Consider the following 6,493-nt stretch of genomic DNA (forward strand, 5'->3'; position numbering starts at 1 on the left):
CCTTTGGTATATCTAATTAGAGGGACTGCACAAGTATTTAGTGTTCTTCATGAGCCGTGGTGCCGCAGTGGTTAGAGTGCAGTACTGCAGGCTACTTCTGCTGAATGCCAGCTGCCTACAATTTGGCAGTTTGAATCTCACTAACCTCAAGGTTGACTCAGCCTTCCATCCTTCCGAGGTGGGTAAAATGAGGACCCAAATTGTTGGGGGCAATATGCTGACTCTGTAAACCACCTAGAGGGCTGTAAAGTGGTATATAAGTCTAGGTGCTATTGCTATCAGGATTTCACCATTGTAGTGAATAAAGGGGACACCTTTGGAGGACAATGGGCTTATCAATCACTAAGGCAATGATCAGATAAGCAAGGCTTGAGTCCAGACCATAAAGAAGTTTGTACAAACATCTCGGGCAGCCTTCTCCCAATTCTCATGAAGATAAAACTATTCCAATTGGAATACAACAAGCAAATAAGACCCCTGGCCCAGATGGAATTCCTTAGGAATTCTATAAGGAATTTCAACAAACAGTAGAGGAGATATTGGTGGACTTGTACAATGAAGCCCTGGAGAACGCTAACATGCCTAAATCATGTTTGGAAGCATATATTACCCTTATTTATAAAGAACAATCAGACCCACAAAAAATTCAAAGCTATAGACCAATATCACTTTTAAATGTAGATTACAAAATAATGGCTACAATATTGGTGGAAAGATTAAAGAGAGTATTAAGTAGAATTATCCACACTGATCAGAATGGCTTCTTCCCCCATAGGCAAATAAAAACAAATACAAGAGCCATTATGGATATATTAGAATATTATGAAGTATACTCAACTAAGACAATGGCATTGATATTTTTAGACTCCCAGAAGGCATTTGACAACCTGAATTGGAACTTCCTTATTAAACAACTGATAGGCAACTGAACTGGTGAAAGTTTTATAGGATTTATTAAGACAATTTATAATATGCAAACCGCAAAAATATTAATAAATTGGGAAAATACAGATACCTTAAAGATAAATAAGGGAGTAAGACAAGGCTGCCCCCTAGCTCCTCTATTGTATATATTGGCAGAAGAGACTCTCTTAGTACAAATTAGGCAAAAACAAGAGATTAGAGGACTAAAAATTAAAAAAGAGGAATATAAACTCCAGGCATTTGCCAATGATATGGCATTTATATTAGAAGAACCCTTAGAAACGCGCCCTATACTACTAAGAGAAATAGAAGAATACGGAAAGGTGGCAGGGTTAAAAATTAACAAAGAAAAAAGAAAAGTGTTAACAAAAAACTGTACAAAGGAGCAGAAGGAAGAACTAGCAAATAAATTAGGTATGTAGGTGATAAATAAAGTAAAATACCTAGGGATCTGGTTGACTGCTAGATGTGTGTCGATTAAAAAAGATAAATATGATAAGTTAACGCAAATAGTTAAAGATTTAGATAATTGGGCCAAATTGCAGTTATTGCTATTGGGACGTATTTCGATAGTAAAAATGAATATTTTGCCAAAGACAGTTTGTTTCAGACAGTGCCAGTCAAGTTGGAAAATATTTTTTTTGTAGAATTAAATAAATGTATATCTAAATTTATATGGCAGAGCAAAAAACCCAGAGTGAAATATAAATTATTACAGGATGCCAAGAAAAAAGGAGGATTTGGCCTTCCCGATTTTGAATTATATTATGATGCTGCTATAGTAAACTGGCTTAAGGATTGGGTTAAATTAGAAAATAGAAGGTTATTAGTATTAGAAGGTTTTGATCTCCAACTTGGCTGGCACGCCTTCATGTGGGATGGAAAATTTAAACCATATTCATATTTCCAAAGGCACCATGTAAGAAATGTGTTGTTCAATATCTGGGGAAGATTAAAAAATCCCACTACCCAAAGTTTCCATTGTGGCTATCTAAACTGGAAGCAGTCACACATCCAAATGTACTGGATTATGAAAATATTGTCAGATATAAAGATTTATTATATGATACTGGAGAGCTTAAAAATAGGAACCAAATACAATTCAAGGAAAGGAAATAGCATGGTGGCCCTTTGCACAAATACAAACCCATTATAAAAGAGATAGAGAACAATTTGGCTTTAATATGACCCCACAAGAATTAGATAACATACGGCTAGGAGAGGAAAAGAAAACAATTAGTAAAACATGTAAATATCTTTTGGACTACAAATTAAAAGAAGAAACAGTCACAGAATCTATGATAATTTGGGCTAAAAATGTGGGTCATAGTATTGAATTAGATAAGTGGGAACACATCTGGCAAATAAATTACAAATTAACCATGTCAGTCTCATATAAAGAAAACATATAAAATGGTTTATCGTTGGCACCTACCTCCTGTGAGACTGGCTAAGATGTTCCCCAACCTACCACCCAACTGTTGGAAATGTAACTACGCACAAGGAACATATTTTCACATGTGGTGGACTTGCCCATGTGCTCAGAAGTTTTGGAAAAATATTAGAAATTGGATTTTAAATATAACAAAACAAAATTTAAAACTTGAACCCGAAACCTTTCTGCTAAGTATGATAGATTTAAACATGGAGAAAAAATATCAATATTTAATTTTGCACATCATAACTGCGGCCAGAATAACTTACGCACAGAACTGGAAACTGTCTTCCATTCCTTCAGAGGATATGGTAATTAAAAAAATACATGAATGTGCTGAGATGGATAGCCTAACCAAATTGTTAAAAAAATAAACAAGACAGTGACTATTATGAAATATGGGACATTTGGTATGAGTGGTTAAAGAAAAGGTAATATTTGATATTTGGATAAGTTACGGAAATGACAGAAGACGTGCATTTAATCATAGACTCTATAGAGAAAATTAAAACATTAAAAGAATGAAGGAGTTATTGTAACAAGGCAGATCACATCAATGATAAAGAAAAAAAAATTAACCATTGCTCAATATATGCTGTAAAATGTATATATGTCTATCTATCTATCTATCTATCTATCTATCTATCTATCTATCTATCTATCTATCTACCTATCGTCTATTTTAAATGTATGTCAAATGTTTTTTCTAGAATAAAAAATTTAAAAATAAAATAAAAAACAAAACAAAAACAAAAAAACCTAATCCATAAAGCTATTCCATAAAACTTTAATTGTTCATTAGTTGAAGCCCATTTTTTCTTTTTTTAAAACAAATTTTATTAATTTTCAAAAACAATACACAAACAAACAAAACATAAAACGTAAGAACATAAAACATCTTTTCTAAAAACTGCTTATTAAGTTTTAACAAAACAAATATAACATCTTATTTAAGTACAGCATAATTCCATTATCACATTTCCATACAAACACAATTTAATATGCATCTTATGTATTCAACTTCATATCTTATTACTCTTTTTCCAAGTTCTCACTATTTTTCCCTTTACTTCTATTCAATTTTATTCATTAAACTTATACGTTCATCTGTCTTCATATGTTCTCGTCCAACATTCTTAATTCTCAATAAACAAACATAAACAAACAAAACACATAACATGAAAACATAAAACTTCTTTTTAGAAAGCAGCTTAACCCCGGGTTACATCTTTTTGTACAGACATAAATCAAATTCATGCTCACCTTATATACTATTTCATATCTTATTTAACATTCTATATTTTCTATATGTCTTCTCCCCTCTTTTCACTCTCTTAATTCTATCTTATTTACTTCATCTCAATTTAAATCATTATACTTGTATCTTTTGTCCGTTCTTTTTCAATTGTCTATTTATCTTTTCTCTTTAATACAAAATGTTTCCTGTAATCGGTGGTTGAAATATAATGCCTTTCTATCTTTCCCCCAAATTTAACACTTAAAGTAATACATAATTTCCATTCTGATTCTGCTTAGTACATTCTACGTAACATTTTAAAATAAAAAACACAATAAGCTTCTAGTATAGTAAAAATAATGTTCCATAACAAATTAATTAATTAAACTATTATTAAATCTTAGACATTTTACACATCCCCTACAATATTCTATTAACAATATTCCAATTTTCTAGCTCTATTTCAAATACAAATAGTACGATACAATCTTGGGTACTTTTGCAGAATCTCTTTTTAAATTGTATTTTACCCTTTGTCTCTAAAAAAACCCCTGTTTTTTAACATCTTGTTTTAAGCCTTTATAACTTCTCTTCCCCTTTTCCCTTCCTTTCTTGTCGAATCTAGCCTTTTTACCCCCCCCATCTCTCAGTCTCCGCCCTCTTAGTCTCCCCTCTCTGTTGTATTCCTCTTTTCTGTTGCTTTCTGACATTATATTGATTTTTCACCTTATTTTTCCCTTTCTTGATTGTTTTTTTAGATCTTGAATTCTCCATTTTCTTTCCCTTTTTTTCATCAACTAAAATTTTGTCCATTAAAGATGGCTTCTTCTTTTTCCTTCCAGCTTTCTTGTTGCTGTATTTCCTGATAAACAGAAATCACCATTTCTAAGAAGTGAAAAACAGATCCAGAAGAGCCCTTGCCTTCTTGTTCCTCTTCTTTTAGCTTTTTAAATTCCATTTTCAATTCTTCCACAGATAATGCCATTGTGAGATATATTTTTTTAAACAATCCAAATGTTTTTAGTCTCTCAAAAGATAGTTTGCAAAAGTCCCAAAGTCATCAAGCAATCAAAATCAACACAGACTGTTTCATTTAGCATTTTCTTCTTTTAATACTTTCTCTTCCTGGGGTAGAGTTCAATTACACAATTCCAAAATGATTTTTTAGAAGTCTTATTACAGTTTAGTCTCTGATCTTATAAGCTCCAAGCAGTCTCCTCCAGCAAAATCTTAGTATAAATCATTTACCTCTCCCTTCCCACTTATAGCAAAAAGATTTTGATTTTTAAATATCAATGTTCAGAAATCTTTAATGTCTCCTTGGCTTTAATTTTCAAAATTAGTTACCTTCTGTTGCCAAAGTGGGTATTTCCGATTTCCATCTGCTATCTCCGTAGGAAAGGAGAGTGAAAAGAAAAAACTTTCCCTTTTCACTTTCATCCACAGCTTTTACGATCTTCTTGGGAAACAATGTATCCTTTAGAAAGCTAGATTTCCAGGGTATTCAGATGTTACTTATTGTCCTGGTTCAGCCAAAAACTTTCACTTTCTCAACTTCCTCCTGCACAAACTTGTCTGGCAGAGAGGTTCTTTTTGGCGGCCATTGCTGACCGCCGCTCCACCGCCTTTGGAAAAGGGAGTTAAGCCAGCTGAGGAAGGGGGTTGCGATGCCCCCGGACCCCTGCCCGGATCTCCCCTGTCTTCAGTTATCCCTACTATAGCCTCCAAATCCAGCTGGATCGGAGGCACTCCAGCGGCGAGCGTAGCAGGGATCACGCACAATCGCGAATTCCTGCCGCCGCTGAAGCCTGACAAACCGGAACTAAGCCCATTTTTTCTTAACAACTTGCCTATATTGCTAAGGCATTCGTCCAGGGTAATTTTCAAATTTTCCTATTAGTGCTATTGTTGCTGTTGACAGTACATCCTGATTGTTACAGTGAAGTTTAACCCTCTCATAAGGTTAATTTCTAAATTCCTCTTTCCACAACCACAGCACTTTCTACTACCAGAATATTATGTTCTATCTCCAAACAGGTATTTAACAAGGAAACACAATCTCCTCTGCTTTGGCTATTTATTTTTAAAATGTTTGGAGCTTTTCTGTAAATATTTAAGCATAATTTATTTTCTTGGTCCTTTCCCAAGCTGAAGTATAGTTTTAATCCCCAGAGATCATATGGAAGCTTTCTGGTATTTCTTCCTTTCTCTCATATTACTTAACTGTTGAGCATAATGAATAATTTAAAAATATGATTTCCAAGTTTCTTCTCATTAGCATTGGCTGAGACAGATAGGAAGGTAAATGTAGCCAAGTCACATAGCCAGAGGCTTACATAGCTTGATGTATAGCAATGAAATTCCAAAGTGTAAAATGTAGGCTTCCAATTCTAAAAGAATAATGCGGTGAGAACCACAAAATGCATTGAGCAGAGTTGCAGGATGGATTATTCCACAAGTGACTCTTGCGCCACCTGCATTTTTAAGTAGTTGTTTTGATTTGATAAATATAATAAATTAACATAGCATTACATATTTTTATTTTTCTATTCATTAGCAATTCTCCTTCAATTTATGATGAGCAAAGGTTATAATTGTGTTCTGCATAGATTTCATTGTGATCTTTCTAGCTAATAGAAGAGAAAGAGGATGGAAGCTAGTTGGTCTAGTGGTTAAGCTAAAAAGCCAGCAGACTGTGACTTCTAGTCCTGTTTTAGGCATGAACAGATGGCGGGGTGACTTTAGGCCAGTCATACTCTCCCAACCTAACCCACCTTACAAGATTGAAATAGAAAGTAGTCGTAGTGGGGATGTTTGCTGCCTTGAGTTGTTTATAAAAATAAAAGAGGCAGGATAAAGTTTAAATAATTTATAAAACTGTAAGTAGAAAATCATAT

This window comes from Pseudonaja textilis, chromosome 1 (genome assembly GCF_049901715.1).
Source record: "Pseudonaja textilis isolate UNSWEBS1 chromosome 1, rPseTex1.2, whole genome shotgun sequence".
NCBI classification, from domain to species: Eukaryota; Metazoa; Chordata; class Lepidosauria; order Squamata; family Elapidae; genus Pseudonaja; species Pseudonaja textilis.